Source organism: Microtus pennsylvanicus, chromosome 10, assembly GCF_037038515.1.
Source record: "Microtus pennsylvanicus isolate mMicPen1 chromosome 10, mMicPen1.hap1, whole genome shotgun sequence".
In the NCBI taxonomy this organism is placed as follows: Eukaryota; Metazoa; Chordata; class Mammalia; order Rodentia; family Cricetidae; genus Microtus; species Microtus pennsylvanicus.
In genome coordinates this window covers 9849267-9861756 of record NC_134588.1, presented here as the reverse complement: position 1 = coordinate 9861756, position 12490 = coordinate 9849267, and the positions used below count along the sequence as shown (strand labels likewise).

The 12490-nt window shown below is 39.4% G+C and overlaps 1 protein-coding gene across 2 annotated transcripts in view; it reads left to right on the top strand.

Annotated features, from left to right (window-relative positions):
- Cntnap5 (contactin associated protein family member 5) overlaps positions 1–12490 on the top strand; it is a 964156-nt gene that overhangs the window by 795071 nt on the left and 156595 nt on the right. The gene's annotated exons all lie outside the window — the stretch shown is intronic.

Here is a 12490-nt window from a genome sequence, read left to right as displayed (position 1 = left end):
TCGGTTTGTCCTGAAGCTCATTTATCTAGCACGGTCAGCTTGCTGGTCATCCTTAGGGATCCACCTGTCTCTACTCTACAGAGGAGAGGGATTATAATCATGTGCTGCCATCTCCAGCTTAATTTTAGCTGGGTTCTGGATGTCAGATTCAGGTTTTTTGCTTGCACAGCACTCAGTTGGCTAAATGATTCATTTCCTCAGTACTTGCAAGACCTTTTAGTATCATATAGTTTAACACATGTTTCATAAATCCTTCTATTTCTTTATGAAATAAGCAACTCTTCTTAGGGTTATCAGCATTTTTAAATACAGGTCTTGTTCAACAGCTGTCTTAATTTTCTCTCTATTGCTGTGATAAAATGCACAAGACAGCTTAGAGAAAGAGGATTTTATTAAGGGTTATACTTCTAGAGGGATAAGTGTGTATTACTGTAATTGTAGGAAAGTTTGGCAGCAGGCAGGCATGGTGGCTGAAACACAAAACTGAGAACTCACATCTTAAACTACAAGCAGAGAATCCAGTGAGCAAAGTAGAAATGGTGTGGAACTTTGAAACCTAAAATATGGCCCCCCATCAAGTCTACATCTCCTAAACCTACTCAAACAGCGCCACCAACTAGGAACCAAACACTCAAATATCTGAGCATATGGTTGATGTTCTCATTCAACCACCACATCCAACCTACTAAGACCCAAAGGAAAGGGCTGAAAGTCCCTATTAGGATGATCGCTTTACCCAATAGAGTCCATGATGAACAAGTACGTGTAAAGTCTAAGGGAGAAGAGATCTAGACATTCACATGTTTCTGCTAATGAAAAAGAGGCTAAAATTGGAGTCAACTCTTCCAAATTTCACTGATGCCTTGAGAAGAAGTTGTATCCTGTGGTGGGTGTTTTCTAGGACATAACATTATGAAAAAAAAATTCATTTAGTTAACTTTCCTAGGAGTTTCCCAAATATCTCTTCACCTGAGTTAGGGAACCAGTGACAGTTCCAAGAGCCAATTTCTTCCAAGTCTCAGTAAGGGAACCAAGGAGTTTACTAAACTTACTTCTACAGCACTTAGAGAAACATGAGTGAATCCAAACAGTTTTGTCACTCCAAAGTCATACCCAATCATGAATAATAACCTTATAGAAACCACATCCTGGAGTCTCCGCTTCATGAGGCCTTCCACATCCTGTGTACTCTAGTAGATTCCAAGATAATATTCATATGGGGTAAAACAGGAAGGAGTAATGTCTGGAATCCAAGAGAGAGAACTTAACGTCACCTCCTCTCCTTCTATTAGAGAGTGACTGTAACTCCATAACCATGATCATAGACCTATCTACTTCTGTATCATTCTGTTCACTTAGTTGCCATAGGTATGGAGCTAAGACAATCTTCACTCCAAGGACCTTCATATTATTCCCAAAATACTATACTATATGACAGTGTAAGTTTTGCTGCATGTGATATTGTTAATTTTAAGTGTATTGGTTGAGTAGCACTCTGTGCCAGCTAGTCAAGAAAAAGACAGAGAAAAGCCTAGTGTCTGTCTCTGAAGCATCCACAGGATAGGGGAGAAGTGCTCCTTAGTCATGAGTAGATCAATATGATACATTCGGTAGCAGTTAAGAATTTTCAGTCTAGAACCAGAGTCTAGAATTTGGGGGAGCTGATTTTCAAAGAGAAGAGGGAGTTAAGGTGGAGCAAATACACAAGTGTGACATAAAAAAGAAACAACCTTGTCACTCAAACTGAGAAACGTGTAAGCATATAAAGTCACTACATAAGCGTTCTGGGGTTGTTGGTATTTGAAATGAAGAAATAGAAAGAGGTAGGATTGGATGATGGAATGTGTACGGTGTGTGTGTGTGTGTGTGTGTGTGTGTTTAGATTAGAAGTCAACTTCAGCTGTCCTTCATGTGCTGTCTGTCTTTATTTTGAGATGTGTCTCTTACTAGAACCAGGAGGGTGTCAAGAAGACTAAGTTAGTAAGACAGAAAATGCAAAGGGTCTGCCTATCTCCATCTCCCCAACTCCAGGATTGTGAACTTATGCCACTATACATACTACTATACCTTGATTGCCTGCCTCAGTTTCTCTATATTAGTATGGCAAGCAATTTCCTTATCAGCTATCTACTAAGCCCAGATCACAGAACTTCTTATGGAAATACCAGTGAGCACAAAGTAATGTGTTTGTGTTAACCACAAATCTGGCAGAATTTGAAAATACATCTGTCACTTCTCTACCCAACTCCAGGGTCTGCTGACAACAGGAAAGCACAAAACTGAAGGAATCCAAATAGATCAGGTTCCACTGCCCCTGCATTTATGGTTAACATAGATCTCAGCTGGATTTCTACATATTTCAATATTTTTGTTTCCGTCCCTTATAATTCCTCTTGTATCTCCACTGTTCTGAGTAGGTGTTAGAATCTTCAAGATCTTTTCCCTCTAAATTCCCAACAATTTTGGCTATTGGGTAAAATTATTAGGACAAAAAATGGGTTGTGGAGCACATTAATCCTTTCTATATGCTAGACAAAGATGTCAGTTAAAAGTGTTGAAGTGCTTCATGTACAATATTCACATCCTAGAAAACTTATCCCGGAGATTCTGATGGTGATGGCATAGTGAATATCACGTGACTGAGCAGCACCTTTGCTATTCCAGCTGAGTGAAAGGATCCTCTTAACTCCACCACAGAGACTGCTAATGTGGGGATTATGAAGCAGGTCAACAGTGAGGATTTCAGAGAGGTTTCATAGACTTTCTGAAGTCACACTGAAGAAGCATCTATCTTCCTTCTTGTTAAGTGAGGCTTCTTTCAGTGCTTATGACTGATTTCTCTTTGCTCTATTACAATAGGCCTGGAACTGAGCACTTATTGCCATGTGTTCCAATGAGATCGGGTAAACTAGGAAAATGAGGGGGTATCATATGGTTGCTGAAAGGGGAAGGCAGCTGAGAATTAGATAGAGACACATGGGGAAAAATATAAATACATGTGACTCAATTAGCATTTCTAGAAGAACCATTTTGCTTAAAATTAAAGAAAGCCTCCACTGGATATATCAGTCAAAGACATACTCAGCTCACATATCCGTTGGTGTTTGGTTCCTGGCCTACTACTCATACTAAAATGCACAGATGTTCTGATCTTTCATATAAAATGGCATAGCAATTACATGGAATCTATAGAGCCCTCTGTCAATCATCAGATTATTGTATTGCCTCATATAAAGTTGATAGCCTTTAAATAGTTTTACCTAGTTTTTTTTTTTAAGAACATTGACAAGCTTTAAAAATTGCTATTGCACCTTTGGGGAGGGTTGAAGGGGAGAGGCAGGGAGGGGAGCAGACAAAAATGTAGAGCTCAATAGTATCAATAAAAAAGAAAAAATGCCCTTGCCCAAGTCAAACACAGTTTTATTTTAAATATTTTCTCTCTATACTGGTTTGAGTCTGTGAATAAAGACCCTGGTGATAACCCTTAGTTTGAAATGCAAGATTTCACATCTAGAAACAAGGACCAATAAAAGTGAAGTTCCCTTCACAGAGACCTTCCAGACACTCCCTTCACTGTTGAAAATGCAGAGGACTTGGGGGTTTTGAGTTCTAGTCCTTGCATTTGCCATTGGTGCTTCCTCTTGTGAAACAGTGTTTCTGTTGGATTGTCAACAGTGAAACTGTCATTCTTATTTTTAAAAACATTACACTTTTAGGGGATTTTTTCTTTTCTTTTCTTTTTTCATTATATAGAACCCCAGAGACTTAAAGTACTGTATAGAAATTACAGAAATTAATTATGGTATAATTCTTCAGTCATGAATGGATGATGATTGAAGAGCGTCTCTTAGACAAATGTTTCCTTCTCTTTTTTGGTAGGTGGGTTAAATCCAATTCAGACTTAGCCAGTGTTGAACACATTTTTCATCTCTAACATTATGATAAGAACTAACTACCAAGTGTTTTGTATGCATTTTTGTTGTGAATTAATTTTCTAATCTATTTCAAAAGTGGTTCTTGGGACTGGAGAGATAACTTGGATGATAGTGTGCACCACGAAAGCATCAAACTTTAGTTTGATCCTCAATATCCAATTAAAAAGCCAGATGCAGAACCTAAAAAGGAAAAAATTCCAGGCATGTTGCAAGCACTTATAGCTCCTGATCTGGACAGGTGGACAGAAGCAGATCTGAAAGCTCTGCCAGCCTGTCTCATCAGAACACTTTACTTGCTAATGTTTATCTGTTTTTTAATCTACTTTTTGCTCTGTTTTGGAACCATTCTCCCAGAGGGCAAAATGGTAAGTGATTAAGTGTTTGAGGGAGCTGTCAGTCACTGGGTTCCCATGCATATCTGGAATTGGCAGCAAATCAGCCCTTTCTGTTGGAGAGGAGTGTGTCTGCCCTCTGTGAGACTGCCTTGCTTTCAGTGTTCAAAGAATGAGCAAGTGAAGAGAAGGCCTTGGAAAGACTCCTCTCTGTTATCTCCTCTTGGCTAACTCTGCTCTCTGCCTGTATGTGGTTGTGCTGCTTTGTGTTTTATTTGTTGTCTCTTTTCTGGTTCTTGAGAAGCAACCAAGTCTTTCTACTATCAAACTCTCTCCCCCAACCCTTCCTGCTGCCTGAATCATTGATTGCCCCTTAAGCATATACACCCTAAGGTCACTTTATAACAGCTTGTTTAAGCCCAAGATTGGTTTTAACATGTTTTAAAAATAAAATTGACTTGTAGTGTAGCCAGTGAAGAGAGTAGATGGTATTGCATACTCCAGAGATGACACAGGAAAGTGAAAAACAGAGGTAGGGAGTCCTTATAACAAATGACTGAAATTTATAGCTAAATGGTACAAGTTTTCTTTTAAAAATTCTGGATGGAGTGGAATTACTTGGTGCTTTGTAAAGAAGCATTAAGAAGCTTTCTGGAAATAGACTCAATGATGCAGCCATCTTATCATCTACCGAAAGAACATACTCAGTATGACTAGCTATGATTGACTTAAGCTCTGTGGCACATCCTTCTAAAGTTTGTAAGAAACAAAGATGAGGCCACGGAGATAGCTCAGGGTCAAAGTACCTGGTGAATAGGCATGTGAACCTAAGTCTCGTCTCCAGTGATCATGTAAATGAACCAGGCATGAGGAGTCATGCGCATCAAGGTTGAGTCCGTGAACACAGGACACATCCTGGTGCTAGGTGGAAACTTCCAAGGAAATGAAATCCAAAAGTATACATGTGGACTCTGCTCACATATGTACACACATTCAAGCACATCCATACATACAGGTAAACCCACATATTTATAAACATTAGACACACACAGAAATGAAGATGTAGACTGAGGTTTCTGTCTGCATTTGTCATCTTTCAAGTCCTACAGAGACACCAAGCCCTAGTAATATGTGGAGCATGGCCAAGTCAGCAAGTTCCAGGCCATGAAGAAGACCTGCCTTCATAAATAATGTGGGGAGCCAGTGACGCCCAGCGTTTACTATAAGTGTAGCCCACACTCAGACCAGATTCTACAAAATGAGCCCTTTAATCTTTTATCTGCTCTTCAAGCCTCATTACACTTCTAAGTCCTACTCTGCCACCCTTCAAATGATGCATAAGGTTAATGATTTCACTGAATTTGTAACTTTAATATTTATTTAAAAAGAAATACACCTTTATTATGATATTCAAAGATTCCAGAATATATGAATAAAAAAGTTTTTACCTCACCAGTGCTTTGAATTTCATCTATCTAGCCCATGTGTAAAATATTTTTATTTTTAATTGTTTGATAGCTTCCTACATTTCTATAATGAACTTTGGTAACTTTTCCATTCCTGTCTCTGAGCCCAGTGCTCCCTATTGGAGCCCATCTGAGTAAACCCCCTTTTACTTTCATGTCTTCATTTTGTGTTTGGCCACTGAATTTAATTATAATTACTTGCCCAAGACAGAGTGAGAGGCTACCTACTAGAGTAGGAGCAATGTAGAAATGTTAGAGTTGAGAGTGGGAATGTAGTTTGCTCATTTTTCTCCTGATCCGTTTTTCTTTTTTTTAAATTTTATTTATTTATTTATTCATTTAAAATTTCCACCTCCTCCCCTCCTTCCATTTCCCTCCTACTCCCCCCTCCTTTTTCCTCTCCAGTCCTAAGAGAAGTCACAGTGCCCTGCCCTGTGGGAAGTCCAAGGCCCTGCCCACTACATCCAGGTCTAGGAAGGTGTGCATCCAAACAGACTAGGCTCCAAAAAAAGTACATGCAGTAGAATCAAAACCCGGTGTCATTATCATTGGCTTCTTAGTCAGCCCTCATTGTCAGCCACACTCAGAGACTCCGGTTTGATCACATGCTCCATCAGTCCCAGTCCAGCTGGCCTTGGTGAGCTCCCATTAAATCAGTCACATCTTCTCAGTGGGTGAACACACCCCTCACAGTCCTGACTTCCTTGCTCATGTTCTCCCTCCTTCTGCTTTTCATCTGGGCCTTGGGAGCTCAATCTAGTGCTCCAGTGTGGGTCTCTGTCTCTATCTCCATCCATCGCTGGATGAAGATTTTATGGTGATATGCAAGATATTCATCAGTGTGGCATTCAGGCACCCTCTCATCTGCTGCCCAAGGACCTATCTGGGGACATCTCCTTGGACAATTAGGAACCCCTCTAAAGCCAAGTCTCTTGCCAACACTAAAATGGCCCCCTCAGTTATGATATCTTCTTCCTTTCTCCCATATCCACCCTTCCTCCATCTCAACCATCCCATTCCCCCAAGGTCCCTCCTATCCTCTACTTCTCCCTTCTCTCTCCCCATCTCTCCTTCCCCCCAGCCTACCCCCACCCTCGTGCTCCCAACTTTTGCCCAGAGATTTTGTCTACTTCCAATATCTAGGAGGATAAATATATGTTTTTCTTTGGGTTGGAGAGATGACTCAGCCATTAAAGGCTAGGCTCACAACCAAAAATATAGTTTGCTCATTCTTAAATGGAACAGAGATATCATTCTGTCCAAGGATCAAAGAACATCACAGAAGATGTAGTAGGAAAAATATAAGAGTCAAAGAAAGAGAAATGCACGGAAAAGGTGCTATTTGTACATGTCTAGCCATTTCACTAATGATGCAGTCAGTATGTAAGACCTGAATAATATCAGCCTTGAAAATCATCATGGATGAAGAAGGAACACATGAAATGTGACCCTTCCTGAAAGGATTATTGGCAGTCAACTGTAGTCATGGGAATGAGTGTCATTTTCATCAATGGTGTAACCACTAATATGTTTCCACATGGAAAATACTCCTGTGGAATATGATTGGATGTGTAGGATGTTCCTAAATATAAGCATTTTATAGAAACTCAGTATTTATTGCTAAACATTTATCAAGCTAAGTGTATTATATTCCAACTTTCTACTTCCAGAAAAAATTTCTTATAAACCTTTTCCTTGACTTCACTAAAGCAACATACAAATTAAGGCACCTTGATGACTTTAAAGTCCTCCATAATTCTGCTTTTATCATTACTTATTGCCAACTTTCCATGATGAGCATTTGACTTGTGGCTGTTTTTATGCTATTAGCAAATAGAGCAGCATCAAAATACCTTGATTTTTGTTTTATACATTATTATATTGACTAGAATCCCAGTTTAGAATCTTTAGAGGATATATTATGACAGATTGAGCAAAATGACTAAGGAGATATTTATAATTTTGCTGATTTCAACAGATCCAATACCAAGTGGGCTGCTCTGGTCATTCAGAGCATGTAGAGAACTTCCCACTCACTGACATGATAGCACAGCATATGTGATGCTCAACACTGATAACCAGCTTGACAGGATCTAGAATCACCCAGGAGACAAATATGATTAAGTCAACTGAGAGCCAAAGACCAATCCATGTCGTGGGGGTCCACACAGAGCGAAGGGGAAGGGTGAGCTGAGCACCAACATTCACCTCTTTGCATCCTGACTGTACTGTGGCCAGCTGCCTCAAGCTTTTGACACCGTGTTGAACATTTCCCTTGACCTGGGAGCCAGAATAAACCTTTCCTTTCATGTGTTGCCTTATTACGCCAATCAGTGAAGTAACTCATGTGCTGCAGGGAGGTGAGGGAGGCAGTACTCACCAGTCTCACACTGCCCCACCCAGAGAGATCCCTTAGCCTCTTCCAGAGAACTTTCTGGAGCCCTTGATTAGGTGAGGTTCAGAACAGAGTTGATGGAGCAGTCTGCTCCTCATATCCGTCCCAATGTCATCCCTTTTGTTGTGTTTCCACAGCCCCTGCAAAAGCACACAGCTTACTGGAGATAATCCCAATGACTGTGTGTTCAAAGCACATAATTTTCATTATACAAGGGGAAAAGAACTAATGCTCCTCCTTCGCACATCTACAGCACTCATATTGTGAGCTCCTCATGCGTTTAACACACACAGCTTTTCCTAAAGTCTTTTTTTTCTACTAGCACTGTCACAGTCTGGATGTTAACTGTAATAAATCCTTAACTAATTTTTTATTATGGAACAGGATAATCAAATCACACATTTGCCATCTCTTAATTAGAGACTCTAAATCATTCAGCCTCTTCGAAATTCAGGTCCTTATTTTATTTTTAAAAATGAAGAAAGGTGGGGTTGCTATCTCTGGAGATTGCTAACTGAGTTAACAAATAATCTTCATAGCTATCATATATGGCATGTCGTCAACTTTGAAAAAGTATGCAGTTATTTTTATTACTATTTTTGTAATATTACAAAGTCTTAAATTAATTATAAGAGGCAACATTGGTTTGTATATTAAATTTATGTTTATGAAAAATATGAATTAATATATATGGGGATTCAAAGGACTAACACCAAGAAAGAAATACCATGCTAGAGTAATAAAATTTCCTTCAACCATCTAATTCTGGGTGGAGCAAGGAGATATCTCAGAAGTCTAAAATACTTCCAAATGATATTTCTGGTAAATTCACCATGCAGTAGCTAGACCTGCATGTTTGAATGCAGCAAAACGGCTGTTAGTGTGGAACTGAGGAGGCTGTGGTCTCCCACAGCATCTGCCAAGGTGACCCAGGTGTAATCTCAGGGAGTCAGTGGTGAAAATGATTGCAAATTAGTAAACTGAAACCCAATCAATGGAATTGTTTTGTGTGTGGAGAAAGCCTGTGTGAACAAAATGAAGATGGTCAGCCAGAGATCAACCTAGGATGACAGTTCAAGGACTCGGGGCTGTTGCTTTGCATCCAGCAATGTCTGGGAAAGATAGTGACCACATGGTGCTGCACCAGCTTCCAGCCAGGAGGACATCAGAGGGTATGCCCACACACTAATGTGTTAATATTTAGGAATCCACTCTTGGTTTCACAAACTGGTCATTCCATTTCACATCCTGGACCCTGGGAGAAAGAATTTCAGAGTGGCCATTTGCGTAACAAAGCTTAGATGTGAAAACTATTAGAAGTGAATACCTCTGTGGATGCTGTCAGTGTTAGTCAGAGCACAGACAGGGTAAATGGCGAAACTGCGAGTTTGCATGGCACACAATTGTGATTCAACAGCTGCAGATGACTCATGGCACATCTTTCTCCTCACTGGCATGAACCAGCTGCATTCTCCAATGTGGTTGTTTGATGGGGGAGAGTCTTCTGTTTTGTGTTAATTTCATTGGTCAAATAAGGAGACTGCCTTGGCCCTTTAATAGGAAAGAAAATTAGGTAGGTGGAGTAAACAGAACAGAATGCTGGGAGAAAGAAGCTGAGCCAGGGGGTTGCCATAATTCTCCCACTCCAGACAGATGCAGGTTAAGATATTTCCTGGTAATGTACCTCGTGGGCTACACAGATTATTAGGAATGGATTAGATCAATATGTAAGAGATAGCCAATAAGAGGCTGGAACTAATGGGCCAAGCAGTGTTTAAATGAATAGTTTCCATGTAATTATTTCGGGTAAAGCTAGCCATGTGGGCGGCCGAGTGCCAGGAACGTAGCCCCGCCGCTCATATTACAATAGTTGTTAAGTTCAGATATCAACTTTCTATAACCTAGAATTTTAGGAAAGTCAGCTTTAATTGAGGATTCGCATCAGGTTGGCCTGGGGATGATTGTCTTATACAAGAAGACTAAGTTCAGTGTGAAAAATACCACTCCTTAGGAAGAGATCCTGGGTTATTTTTCTTGTTTAAAGTTACCAGATAAAAATCATTCCTGATAGTATGAATTATACTATTAAACCAAATATGAATTTTCCTGTGTTATTTGGAAGAGCTTCTTTATACTTAGCATGCTTTTTATATATGCCAATATGCTGTTACAAGGTCATCAAGTAGATGTACACAAGATGTCATGGAATCTAAGCGTGGGACAACTCAGCATTAATGACAGACATCAGAAACCAGCATGGGCATCCAGAAAATAAAAATGGGATAGAGTATCATGACATAGCATGTTATGGTTTCTTCAAGGAGCATCAGAATGGAATTTTTTCTTTACTTCACTGTGGATGTTTAAGCTCTACTTTACAATTCTACTTGTGAATATTTTTTAACAAGAAGGCAACTCTCTTCTCTCTGTCTATGCAATACATATAGTGTGCTTTTTAGCTGAACCAAAATTTTATCATTTGAATGACTCTTACAAAAAGCACTCAGATTACAAATATTTATATTATATTATATATTTCTTTGCATTTTAATAGATCTGTAGGGTAAGGGTTAAGGTGGATATTTGGTTTATTTATAACCTAGATAAATTATTGAGTGTTTTCTCCAAATCTCATGAGCTCAATTGCAAATCTTAAAATTTAATTTTCCACATGTGCTATGTAGCAAGAAATCTCAAGTCCAAGATCAGAGCTGGATGCATATGAAATAAGTTGTCTTGCCTGAGGCCACAAAATAGTTTAGGGACAAAGAAGAAAAGTAAAGTGTCAGTGAAACCAGTTCTGAGCATTTAATACAGACCAGACACTGTGACCAGTAGCTGCAAATCTCACTTAATCCTCTGCAAGCTGCTATTCATATGTGCACTCAGCAAACCAAGCATCTCCAAAAAGATATTACTCACCCACACTACAAAACTAGGAAATATTTACCCTAATGTGTGTACTTAAACACAAGACAGATACCAGGGAAGCACAAACATGACTTGGTTCCTGCTCTTTCTGTCCTGTGACCCTAGGCAATGACTATGTGCCTCTGAGGCAGTGTCAAATTCTGTAAATGGACACAGGGCTAGATGCTGAAGAATACACAGTGGTGTATACTGCAAAGGACAGAGTGGTATACACAGCAGAGGAAAGAGTGGTATACACTGCAGAAGACAGAGTGGTGTACACTTCAGAGGACACAGTGGTGTACAGTGCAGAGGAGAAGTGTGTGGACATTTTTCCTTAACAAATTTCATCCTGGAAGTGTCTGCACTGCCGATGTGTATTTATTTATTTTAGTTGAATTTATATTATTATTTTTCAAATGTTATTTTTTATTTATTTTTGAAAATATCGTACACGCACACACTGCATACTTGGATAACACCCGTCTTCTGCACTCCCTTTTTCTAGCTCCCCCTTGTGTGCCTGGTGTGTATATGGATATATATGTGTGTGTGTACATTTTTATTTTGTGTAGACTGATGCATGTGTATATGTTTATGAGTGCATATACTGAGGCTATAAACCAGCTTTTGTTATTATACCTTGGGTACTGGAGAATATTTTTGTTTTTTGAGGCAAGTTTTCTCATTGGCCTGGAGCTTAACAGTTTAGCTATGTTGGCTGGCTAACAGGTCCCAGATACCTACCTATCTCTACTTATCCAGTCCTATGATTACAAGCGATTTCCAAAAGGGAAGGTCTTCTTGTTTGGGTACAGCAGATCTGGATTCATGTTTTCCTATTCACACACCTAGCAGATTGGACTATCTATGCTATCTCCACAGCACCACAATGCCATGTTTTACTTCCAATTTATGCTCTGCCAAGTGGTACCATTTTCACCTTGATTCCAAAAGACAGCTTTAAAAGAGGAGGAAACATTGACTTTCTCTATTTCTTTTTAAACTTTCCTATAAACAGAAAACTAGGTGCTTCCTTATTTGCATAATTAACAATAACAAAGTCAGAGCCGTTAACAAGCAAGGTCTTCCTAAAGAATAAAGCAAAAAGCAACCAATAACTATAAAGATTCATTTGAACAGAACTTTGAAAGTGATAAGGAACATTCTAACCTGATTAAAAACTGTTGGCAGGTGGTTCATCCACATCCTCTGAGTAATTTTTGAGAGGGAATTGTGTTATCTGTTTTCAAGTTAGTTCCTCAGATAGCAGATCTTCTTTTATGGGGAAGTGAAGTGACGTTTAATGTCACATTAATGCTGCAGTGAGCCTTGGGGTCCTCTCGCCAACAATAAGCACAGAGAACTTTGTAAACTACCTGTGCTCCTGCCAGCACATTTAGGGAAGATATAAAATCCAGAGGTGTTTGGAAGCAGGCCATGGGTTCTGTA